This window comes from Bombina bombina, chromosome 7 (assembly GCF_027579735.1).
Source record: "Bombina bombina isolate aBomBom1 chromosome 7, aBomBom1.pri, whole genome shotgun sequence".
Classification (NCBI taxonomy): domain Eukaryota; kingdom Metazoa; phylum Chordata; class Amphibia; order Anura; family Bombinatoridae; genus Bombina; species Bombina bombina.
The window spans coordinates 547,652,141-547,666,930 of NC_069505.1; positions in this window are offsets into that span (position 1 = coordinate 547,652,141).

Here is a 14,790-nt window from a genome sequence, read left to right on the forward strand (position 1 = left end):
GAAATGTATCAAAATGTATCTTTTTAACATATCATACTTCACAAATCTAAAAGAAAATCTAGTCTACAAATATAAATTAGACCCTAGTCAGTCAGCATCACTGGCTGCCAATGCCTATTCAATAGTACCCAGATACAAGGCAGGACTAGCACAGTAAAACACAACCCACACTACATTACAAGTACAACATCCCTATGATGAACATCAGTACTTCTCAACCACAGTCCTCAAGTAAACCAAGGCTAGTAGGCAATATTTTCAGAATGTCTTAACTGGAGCACAGGTAAAATAATCAGTAACCATGGTAACTAACCTGGCTCTCACCATAGGTACTGATTATTTTACCAGTGCTCTAGATAAGACATCATGAAAATATGGCCTGTTAGGGCCACTTCTGGTTAAGAAACATTAATGTAGAATAGACTTAAAAAATGACAATGAATATAAAGATGAATAATTTTTCAAATTAAATTCTTTGAAAAAAAAAAAAACTAAATAAATGCACAAAGTAAAAGCAGGTAGTCACCTATCACTATCACCTGAATTTTTGCCTATAAAAAATAATAGACCGCATATTACCTCTCCAAAAATATATTAAATTGATTGAAGATAAAGATAAAAAAATGCATCTTCTCATGGTATGCAGACCACCCTTCACAAAAAAATGCCACAGGAGCAAGTAGATAGATAATAGTAGTATATAGAAAAAAATCAGTATCAGAGTATTCCAACACGACCACCAAACCAGTACGTCCCTTTTCTCCAAAACTAAACCTGTCAAATGAAATTTTAACAACTATAACATTTACATATGGGAGAGAATAAGTTGATTTGAATATTTAAATTTGAATATTAAATAATTCTAATATTTATAAGATAACTGAATTATAAAAACTAATTCGAATATTACATTACAAAAGAAAATTGTAGCTTAGAAATCCTATTTCAAAATTAAAATCAAATTCGAATATTACATAACAAAATCAAATTTGATATATTGGAATCAAATTCGAATATTACATTTTGAAATCGAATGTGATATATTGAATAGAATTTGAATATTACATTTCGAAATCGAATGTGAAATATAGATATCGAATTTGAATATTCAATATAATACAATGCCAACCATTCTATTATTAGAACGAATATTTTCGAATGTAATCGAAAAATTTGCAAACATTCGAAATTCGATTCGAATGAACGAATGTATAAAAATTTGTTTTAAATTTTGAATGTTTAGAAACATTCGCCCATCCCTAGTCAACAACCCTGCGCTCCCAGCTGCTTTGGAACTACATTTCTCGTGATGCTCAGACAGCCTAAAGAGTGTCTCAGCATCATGGGAAAGTTAGTTCCAAAAAATCTGGGGGCCCAAGGTTGCTGACCCCTGTGTTAAGGAATACTTATTTTGCACAACTCTCAGGGATACCAACAACAAATATTATTGTTCATTTGTTATTATATAGGCACATTTTTGAATGAAGTGTCCCTAAAAATTGTGCCGATTTCTATAATACAAATGAAATTACAGTAAAAAGACATTTTGTATTATTTTTGTATGAAAAAAAAACTTGTATTAAAGCTAGTTGAATTCATATTGAGTGCACAACTCATCCCTAGGGATAAGTTGCTCATTGGTCAATAAGGACAAATTCGTCATTGGTTTAAAGTCACATACCTTCACAGTGCACAAAAACAAAGAGTTATTTTATACAACATAATTAACTGAGCATTTCCTGGACAAGAACAAAAAATGCAACTTCACCAGAAAACTAGTGATCATTAAAAAAAACTGGTTAAATAGAAATGTATTTTGACTTTATCCTTTTTCTGCTTGAAAACTTCCTTAGGTGGATCAAACCCTGTTACAGATTCAGATATCCATTTGTATTTACGTCATGCAGTTTGTGAGAACTATCCCTATGTGGTTTTAAGGAATGACCCTACAAGAGAAGGTAGGTTCCTCACAGGGATCATTTTAAAGACTAATAAAGATTGTTCCACTGCTCCCTGACAGTTATCCCCTAAACTAAATTTATTTGACAAGATGCTTTAGGTGCCTAAACTAATTAGTCAGTGGGTAGGGTGAGGAGTGTAAGTTACAGCTGCTGTCCCACTGCAGACTAGTTTAATTTGGGGTAGCCCTGTGCAGGAATAATAATCAACTATAGCAGAGATATTTAGAAAAGGGAGACAGCTATGGCCTTATGTTCTGTGTCCCTACGCTTTAGTTCTGCTAATGTAAGACAGAATACTACTGTCTTCTATGCTGTTCAGCATATACTGTGCACAGGGAGTACACTTATAGCCAGTGATGTCAGGTATACACAATATACTGTGCACAGCTAGTACTATTACATACAGAGATGTAAGGTGTATACAATATACAGTGCACAACTAGTGCTATTACATACAGTGATGTCAGATGTACATAATATACTGTGCACAGCTAGTACTGTTACATACAGTGATGTCAGGTGTACACAATATACTGTGCACAGCTAGTACTATTACATACAGTGATGTAAGGTGTACACAATATACAGTGCACAGCTAGTACTATTACATACAGTGATGTCAGGTGTACACAATATACTGTGCACAGCTAGTACTATTACATACAGTGATGTCAGGTGTACACAATATACAGTGCACAGCTAGTACTATTACATACAGTGATGTCTGGTGTACACAATATACAGTGCACAGCTAGTACTATTACATACAGTGATGTCAGGTGTACACAATATACAGTGCACAGCTAGTACTGTTACATACAGTGATGTCTGGTGTACACAATATACAGTGCATAGCTAGTACTATTACATACAGTGATGTCAGGTGTATACAATATACAGTGCACAGCTATTACTATTACATACAGTGATGTCAGGTGTACATAATATACTGTGCACAGCTAGTACTATTACATACAGTGATGTCTGGTGTACACAATATACAGTGCACAGCTAGTACTGTTACATACAGTGATGTCAGGTGTACACAATATACAGTGCATAGCTAGTACTATTACATACAGTGATGTCTGGTGTACACAATATACAGTGCACAGCTAGTGCTATTACATACAGTGATGTAAGGTGTACACAATATACAGTGCACAGCTAGTACTATTACATACAGTGATGTCAGATGTACCTAATATACTGTGCACAGCTAGTACTATTACATACAGTGATGTCAGATGTATACAATATACAGTGCACAGCTAGTACTATTACATACAGTGATGTCAGGTGTATACAATATACAGTGCACAGCTAGTGCTATTACATACAGTGATGTAAGGTGTACACAATATACAGTGCACAGCTAGTACTATTACATACAGTGATGTCAGATGTACCTAATATACTGTGCACAGCTAGTACTATTACATACAGTGATGTCAGATGTACACAATATACAGTGCACAGCTAGTACTATTACATACAGTGATGTCAGGTGTACACAATATATAGTGCACAGCTAGTACTATTACATACAGTGATGTCAGGTGTACATAATATACAGTGCACAGCTAGTACTGTTACATACAGTGATGTCAGATGTACACAATATACTGTGCACAGCTAGTACTATTACATACAGTGATGTCTGGTGTACACAATATACAGTGCACAGCTAGTACTATTATATACAGTGATGTCAGGTATACACAATATACAATGCACATCTAGTACTATTACATACAGTGATGTCAGGTGTACACAATATACTGTACACAGCTAGTACTATTACATACAGTGATGTCAGATGTACACAATATACTGTGCCCAGCTAGTACTATTACATACAGTGATGTCAGGTGTATACAATATACTGTGCACAGCTAGTACTATTACATACAGTGATGTCGGGTGTACATAATATACTGTGCACAGCTAGTACTATTACATACAGTGATGTCAGGTGTACATAATATACTGTGCACAGCTAGTACTATTACATATAGTGATGCCAGGTGTACATAATATACAGTGCACAGCTAGTGCTATTACATACAGTGATGTAAGGTGTACATAATATACAGTGCACAGCTAGTACTGTTACATACAGTGATGTCAGGTGTACACAATATACAGTGCACAGCTAGTACTATTACATAGAGTGATGTCAGATGTGCACAATATACAGTGCACAGCTAGTACTGTTACATACAGTGATGTCAGGTGTACACAATATACAGTGCACAGCTAGTACTATTACATACAGTGATGTCAGGTGTACATAATATACTGTGCACAGCTAGTACTATTACATATAGTGATGCCAGGTGTACATAATATACAGTGCACAGCTAGTACTATTACATACAGTGATGTAAGGTGTACATAATATACAGTGCACAGCTAGTACTGTTACATACAGTGATGTCAGGTGTACACAATATACAGTGCACAGCTAGTACTATTACATACAGTGATGTCAGGTGTACACAATATACAGTGCACAGCTAGTACTATTACATACAGTGATGTCAGATGTGCACAATATACAGTACACAGCTAGTACTATTACATACAGTAATGTCAGGTGTACACAATATACAGTGCACAGCTAGTACTATTACATACAGTGATGTCAGGTGTACACAATATATTGTGCACAGCTAGTACTATTACATACAGTGATGTCAGGTGTACACAATATACAGTGCACAGCTAGTACTGTTACATACAGTGATGTCAGGTATACACAATATACAGTACACAGCTAGTACTATTACATACAGTGATGTCAGGTGTACACAATATACTGTGCACAGCTAGTACTATTACATATAGTGATGTCAGGTGTACACAATATACAGTGCACAGCTAGTACTATTACATACAGTGATGTCAGGTGTACACAATATACAGTGCACAGCTAGTACTATTGCATACAGTGATGTCAGGTGTACACAATATACTGTGCACAGCTAGTACTATTACATACAGTGATATCAGGTGTACACAATATACTGTGCACAGCTAGTACTATTACATACAGTGATGTCAGGTGTACACAATATACAGTGCACAGCTAGTACTATTACATACAGTGATGTCAGGTGTATACAATATACAGTGCACAGCTAGTACTATTACATACAGTGATGTCAGGTGTACACAATATACAGTGCACAGCTAGTACTATTACATACAGTGATGTCAGGTATACACAATATACAGTGCACATCTAGTACTATTACATACAGTGATGTCAGGTGTACACAATATATAATGCACAGCTAGTACTATTATATACAGTAATGTCAGGTGTACACAATATACAGTGCACAGCTAGTACTATTACATACAGTGATGTCAGGTGTACTCAATATACAGTGCACAGCTAGTACTATTACATACAGTGATGTCAGGTGTACACAATATACAGTGCACATCTAGTACTATTACATACAGTGATGTCAGGTGTACACAATATATAATGCACAGCTAGTACTATTATATACAGTAATGTCAGGTGTACACAATATACAGTGCACAGCTAGTACTATTACATACAGTGATGTCAGGTGTACACAATATAATGTGAACAGCTAGTATTGTCACAGCCAGTGATGTCAGGTGTACATAATATACTGAAAACAGCTAGTACCGTTACAGTACGTGATGTTAGCTATACACAATATAGTGTGCACTGTGTTACAGCTGACAAGGAAGCATAGGAAATATTGAGCTGTATAGGGAAAGAACAACACAATATCATTAGACAGCTCAGTTCAGGAAAGCAAAATACAGGCAAGTTCTCTTAACAACCAGTGGCATACCCTGTACATCACTGGTCTTTCTATGGGAGGGACTTTTTCAATAGAGCAGTATTTTAGCAAACCTGCAGGAGGGTCTAACAGTGCGGTCTTGCAGCTCGCGGCAAGACCCACTCTATTATTCCCAGACAATCCCTTAACAACCATCGACGTACAGGGTACATTTTAGAAACTTTATCTGTAAGTTTTATATATCACAAAAATGCTATTTAACAAATTGTTAAATATTGTACTTTTTTTTTTTATTATAGCGTCAGTTTATCTTATGGAATTTACACAAGTTTTTTGCCTATGGATTTCCAGACTTAAAAAAAAAAAGAGACCAAAGCTAATTTGATGATAAAATTAAATTGGAAAATTGTTTACAATGACATGCCCTATTGTTTCATTTTGACTAGACTGTCCCTTTAACTAGATGCTTAAATAATGACTAATGTTTAATATTTGTCCCTGTTGTTCCCTTGGAGCGCGGAGAGTTTGGAGTCTAATTATATAACAAGCACATCTGCTTTTCACACACTCAGCTAAAATCATTTATAGGGAAAGGGGGTCACAAAAAATGTAAATATTCAACTTAATAATTCAATAGTGCTTAACTGATGAAGCAGAAATGCTGTGGTTGCCTGTAAATACTACCTCTTTATGCATTATCTTAGCTATCAGCCGGTTTAATAATCCATTTACCTCTCTCTGCAGTTTTATCCTGCTATAACTTTACTGACGTGGCTGAAGATCTAGAGGCAGAAAAGGTACATTACATGTTATATATGTTTTTCTTTTTTTTTTTTTTCTCCTCACTATTTATTTAAATCACCATGTTCCTTGTATGCACTATTTGTTTCTCGGTTTTGTCTGTTATTTCTTCTTATCTTTCTCCTTGTTTGCCACTTGTTGCTTTGTTTTCTTTCTATACATATATATTTATTTCCTACTCACTGTATATTAATAATTTGCTTTGTATCTGTATCTATCTATCTATCTATCTATCTATCTATCTATATCTATCTATCTATCTATCTATCTATCTCTATCTATCTATATCTATCTATCTATATCCATAAGCTATCTATCTATCTATCCATCTATCTATCTATCTATCTATCTATCATCTATCTATCTATCTATCTATCTATCATGTATGTCTGCCTATCTTCAATCTGTCTGTTTATCTATCTATGTATTTGTCTATCTATGATCTATCTATCTTATTTATCTATTTCTTTATTTATCAATCTATCTCTATATCTATCCATAAGCTGTCTGTCTATCTACCAATCAACCAATCTATCCATCTATCTGTATATCTATTTATCTATGATTTATCTGTCTATCTATATATGATCTATTTATCTGTCTATCTATGTATATGTCTATCTATCTATCATCTATCTATCTATCTATTATCTGTCTGTCTGTCTGTCTGTCTGTCTATCTATCTATGTATTTGTCTATATATCTATGATCTATCTATCTTGTTTATCTATTTATCTATATGTCAATTTATCAATCTATCTCTATATCTATCCATAAGCTGTATGTCTACCTATCTATCTATTTATGATCTATCTGTCAATATATCTATCTATCTATCTATCTATCTATCTATCTATCTTTAGTATTTTCTTTTATTTTCAGATTTTGGGGAGATGGAATTATGCTATAGCTGCATCTAATGCCCCAAGAAATAAGCCTTCAGAAGGGGGGTGGATATCATTTGAGTCTGAGTATGGGAAAGTGAAATACACAGATTCTATAGGGTAAGAAAATAATGAAAAAGGAAAACATCAATATCATTATACAGTGCAGTGTATCAGCGTACACTCACCCAAAATCATTATATATCAATATTAAACACCTTGAGAATGTACTATAAAGTGTTTAAATTTGTGCACTTAAATAACTTTGTAGATTTTTCGTTGTTTATGTTATCCCATTTTCCCGTATCTTGAAGAAAGTATTTCCCATTCCTGTTAGAAATGGAAGTACAGAGTCCAAACTGAACAATTGTATATTCCATCCATTCATCGGTTGCACACTCTAGTGACCTACTTATAGCTGTCCTCGATTGGCCTACGCAGAGAAAAAACCTAGGTTACAACATGGAGACACACATTGCTTTATTCAGTAGTTGCACAACTAATATAAAGAGAAGAAAAATATTTGAATATTATTCTGACTAATCTTTTGCTTTTAATATATCATTCTATCAAGTATTTAGTATGAAGTGTTTGATCTATCTCTTTTCTTACAACAGACTTCACAAGGGCACTCATGTGCAACTGAACAAGGGCGAAATGCGTTTAGCAGGTGAGGAACACACTTTTATTACTCTTGCTGCAAAGACTAATCCCCAGCTCACGGCAAAACCTGGGCAAATGTAGCTTTACAAGATGCTACAATAAAAATATCTTGTTTCCTCTGTAGGAGGTGATCGGGAACACTTGGGAACTTTTTATAAAATAGCTGGTGACTCTCTCCTACTAAATACCAAGGAAGGAAACTCTGCTTCTTTTATCCTTTTTAGTAAGAAAAAAAACTAAAATATTTATTGTACGGAATGTCTGAAAAGCAGACACTGACTGCCCCACACTAGCAAACACTAACCAGCCTATAACACACTAGCAAATACTAACCAGCACAGCACACACTAGCAAACACTAACCAGCCTATAACACACTAGCAAACACTAACCAGCACAGCACACACTAGCAAACACTAACCAGCACATGATACACTAGCAAACACTAAGCAGCACATGATATACTAGCAAACACTAACCAGCCTATAACACACTAGCAAACACTAACCAGCACAGCACACACTAGCAAACACTAACCAGCACATGATACACTAGCAAACACTAACCAGCCTATAACACACTAGCAAACACTAACCAGCACAGCACACACTAGCAAACACTAACCAGCACATGATACACTAGCAAATACTAATCAGCACATGATACACTAGCAAACACTAACCAGCACAGCACACACTAGCAAACACTAACCAGCACATGATACACTAGCAAACACTAACCATCCTATAACACACTAGCAAACACTAACCAGCACATGATACACTAGCAAACACTAACCAGCACATGATACACAAGCAAACACTAACCAGCCTATAACACACTATCAAACACTAACCAGCCTATAACACACTAGCAAACACTAACCAGCACATGATACACTAACAAACACTAACAGGCCTATAACACACTAGAAAGCACGAACCAGCACATGATACACTAGCAAACACTAACAGGCCTATAACACACTAACTAGCACATTATACACTAACAAATACTAACCAGCGCATTACACACTAGCAAACACTGACCAGCCTATAACACACTAGCAAACACTAACCAGCACATGATACACTATCAAACACTAACCAGCCTATAACACACTAGAAAACGCTAACCAGCACGTTATACACAAGCAATTACTAACCAGCGCATTAAACACTAGCAAACACTAACCAGCACATTATACACAAGCAAACACTAACCAGCACATTATACACTAGCAAACACTAACCAAAGCATTACACACTAGCAAACACTAATCAGCACATTACACACTAACAAACACTAACCAGCACAGCACACAGTAGCAAACACAAATCAGTACAGCATACACTAGCAAACACTAACCAGCACAGCACACACTAGCAAACACTAACCAGCAAATTATACACTAACAAACACTAACCAGCCTATAACACACTAACCAGCACAGCACAAACACTAACCAGCACATTATACACTAGCAAACACTAACCAGCACATTATACACTAACAAACACTAACCAGCACATTACACACTAGCAAACGCTAACCAGCACATTACACACTAACAAATACTAACCAGCACATTATACACTAACAAACACTAAACAGCACATTATACACTAACGAACGCTAACCAGCACATTACACACTAGCAAACGCTAACCAGCACATTACACACTAGCAAACACTAACCAGCAAATGATACACTAACAAACACTAACCAGCAAATTACACACTAGCAAACACTAACCAGCAAATTATACACTAACAAACTCTAACCAGCACATTACACACTAGCAAACACTAACCAGCAAATTATACACTAACAAACACTAACCAGCACATTACACACTAGCAAACACTAACCAGCACATTATACACTAGCAAACACTAACCAGCACATTACACACTAGCAAACACTAACCAGCACATTATACACTAGGAAACACGAACCAGGACATTATACACTAACCAGCACATTACACACTAGCAAGCACTAACCAGCACATTATACACTAACAAACACTAACCAGCACATTACACACTAACAAATACTAACCAGCACAGCACACACTAGCAAACACTAACCAGCACATTATACACTAACAAACACTAACCAGAAAATTATACACTAACAAACACTAACCAGCACATTATACACTAACAAATACTAACCAGCACATTACACACTAGCAAATACTAACCAGCACATTATACACTAACACTAACCAGAGCAGTGCACACAAGCTAACAAAGTAAACATAATAATAACATGGCTTTTTCTCCTCTTTTCAGCCAAATCTGGAAGTGCACCAGCTGATCAGATCCAGCAGTTTAAACATCTCGCTTCCTGCCTTAAACTGCCAGTAATATATACACGTAACTAAAGGTGAGATATAAGCACAAACAATACACTGCCAGTTATATATACACATAACTACAGGTGAGATATAAGCACAGACAATACACTGCCAGTAATATATACACATAACTACAGGTGAGATATAAGCACAGACAATACACTGCCAGTAATATATACACATAACTACAGGTGAGATATAAACACACACAATACACTGCTAGTAATATATACACATAACTACAGGTGAGATATAAGCACAGACAATACACTGCCAGTAATATATACACATAACTACAGGTGAGATATAAGCACAGACAATACACTGCCAGTAATATATAGACATAACTACAGGTGAGATATAAATACAGACAATACACTGCCAGTAATATATACAAATAACTACAGGTGAGATATAAACACAGACAATACACTGCCAGTAATATATACACATAACTACAGGTGAGATATAAGCACAGACAATACACTGCCAGTAATACATACACATAACTACAGGTGAGATATAAACACAGACAATACACTGCCAGTAATATATACACATAACTACAGGTGAGATATAAGCACAGACAATACACTGCCAGTAATACATACACATAACTACAGGTGAGATATAAACACAGACAATACACTGCCAGTAATATATATACACATAACTACAGATGAGATATAAGCACAGACAATACACTGCCAGTAATATATACACATAACTACAGGTGAGATATAAGCACAGACAATACACTGCCAGTAATATATACACATAACTACAGGTGAGATATAAACACACACAATACACTGCTAGTAATATATACAAATAACTACAGGTGAGATATAAACACAGACAATACACTGCCAGTAATATATACACATAACTACAGGTGAGATATAAGCACAGACAATACACTGCCAGTAATATATACACATAACTACAGGTGAGATATAAGTACAGACAATAAACTGCCAGTAATATATACACATAACTACATGTGAGATATAAGCACAGACAATACACTGCCAGTAATATATACACATAACTACAGGTGAGATATAAGCACAGACAATATACTGCCAGTAATATATACACATAACTACAGGTGAGATATAAGCACAGACAATACAATGCCAGTAATATATACACATAACTACAGGTGAGATAAAAGCACAGACAATACACTGCCAGTAATATATACACATAACTACAGGTGAGATATAAGCACAGACAATACACTGCCAGTAATATATACACATAACTACAGGTGAGATATAAGCACAGACAATACACTGCCAGTAATATATACACATAACTACAGGTGAGATATAAACACAGACAATACACTGCCAGTAATATATACACATAACTACAGGTGAGATATAAGCACAGACAATACACTGCCAGTAATATATACACATAACTACAGGTGAGATATAAACACAAACAATACACTGCCAGTAATATATACACATAACTACAGGTGAGATATAAGCACAGACAATACACTGCCAGTAATATATACACATAACTACAGGTGAAATATAAACACAGACAATACACTGCCAGTAATATATACAGATAACTACAGGTGAGATATAAACACAGACAATACACTGCCAGTAATATATACACATAACTAAAGGTGAGATATAAGCACAGAAAATACACTGCCAGTAATATATACACATAACTACAGGTGAGATGTAAACACAGACAATACACTGCCAGTAATATATACACATAACTACAGGTGATATATAAGCACAGGCAATACACTGCTAGTAATATATACACATAACTACAGGTGAGATATAAACACAGACAATACACTGCCAGTAATATATACATGTAACTAAAGGTGAGATATAAACAAAGACAATACACTGCCAGTAATATATACACATAACTACAGGTGAGATATAAGCACAGACAATACACTGCTAGTAACATATACACATAACTACAGGTGAGATATAAGCACAGACTATACACTGCCAGTAATATATACACATAACTACAGGTGAGATATAAACACAGACAATACACTGCCAGTAATATATACACATAACTACAGGTGAGATATAAGCACAGACAATACACTGCTAGTAACATATACACATAACTACAAGTGAGATATAAGCACAGACAATACACTGCTAGTAGCATATACACATAACTACAGGTGAGATATAAGCACAGACAATACACTGCCAGTAATATATACACATAACTACAGGTGAGATATAAACACAGACAATACACTGCCAGTAATATATACACATAACTACAGGTGAGATATAAGCACAGACAATACACTGCCAGTAATATATACACATAACTACAGGTGAGATATAAGCACAGACAATACACTGCCAGTAATATATACACATAACTACATGTGAGATATAAATACAAACAATAAACTGCCAGTAATATATACACATAACTACAGGTGAGATATAAGCACAGACAATACAATGCCAGTAATATATACACATAACTACAGGTGAGATATAAGCACAGACAATACACTGCCAGTAATATATACACATAACTACAGGTGAGATATAAGCACAGGCAATATACTGCCAGTAATATATACACATAACTACAGGTGAGATATAAGCACAGACAATACAATGCCAGTAATATATACACATAACTACAGGTGAGATATAAGCACAGACAATACACTGCCAGTAATATATACACATAACTACAGGTGAGATATAAGCACAGGCAATATACTGCCAGTAATATATACACATAACTACAGGTGAGATATAAGCACAGACAATACAATGCAAGTAATATATACACATAACTACAGGTGAGATATAAGCACATACAATACACTGCCAGTAATATATACACATAACTACAGGTGAGATATAAGCACAGACAATACACTGCCAGTAATATATACACATAACTAAAGGTGAGATATAAACACAGACAATACACTGCCAGTAATATATACACATAATTACAGGTGAGATATAAGCACAGACAATACACTGCCAGTAATATATACACATAACTACAGGTGAGATATAAGCACAGACAATACACTGCCAGTAATATATACACATAACTACAGGTGAGATAAAAGCACAGACAATACACTGCCAGTAATATATACACATAACTACAGGTGAGATATAAACATAAACAATACACTGCCAGTAATATATACACATAACTACAGGTGAGATATAAGCACAGACAATACACTGCCAGTAATATATACACATAACTACAGGTGAAATATAAACACAGACAATACACTGCCAGTAATATATACAGATAACTACAGGTGAGATATAAACACAGACAATACACTGCCAGTAATATATACACATAACTAAAGGTGAGATATAAGCACAGAAAATACACTGCCAGCAATATATACACATTACTACAGGTGAGATATAAACACAGACAATACACTGCCAGTAATATATACAGATAACTACAGGTGAGATATAAACACAGACAATACACTGCCAGTAATATATACACATAACTACAGGTGAGATATAAGCACAGACAATACACTGCCAGTAATATATACACATAACTACAGGTGAGATATAAGCACAGACAATACACTGCCAGTAATATATACACATAACTACAGGTGAGATATAAGCACAGACAATACACTGCCAGTAATATATACACATAACTACAGGTGAGATATAAGCACAGACAATACACTGCCAGTAATATATACACATAACTACAGGTAAGATATAAACACAGACAATACACTGCCAGTAATATATACACATAACTACAGGTGAGATATAAACACAGACAATACACTGCCAGTAATATATACACATAACTACAGGTAAGATATAAGCACAGACAATATACTGCCAGTAATATATACACATAACTACAGGTGAGATATAAACACAGACAATACACTGCCAGTTATATATACACATAACTACAGGTGAGATATAAACACAGACAATACACTGCTAGTAATATACACACATAACTACAGGTAAGATATAAGCACAGACAATACACTGCCAGTAATATATACACATAACTACAGGTGAGATATAAACACAGACAATACACTGCCAGTAATATATACACATAACTACAGGTGAGATATAAGCACAGACAATACACTGCCAGTAATATATACACATAACTACAGGTGAGATGTAAACACAGACAATACACTGCCAGTAATATATACACATAACTACAGGTGAGATATAAGCACAGGCAATACACTGCTAGTAATATATACACATAACTACAGGTGAGATATAAACACAGACAATACACTG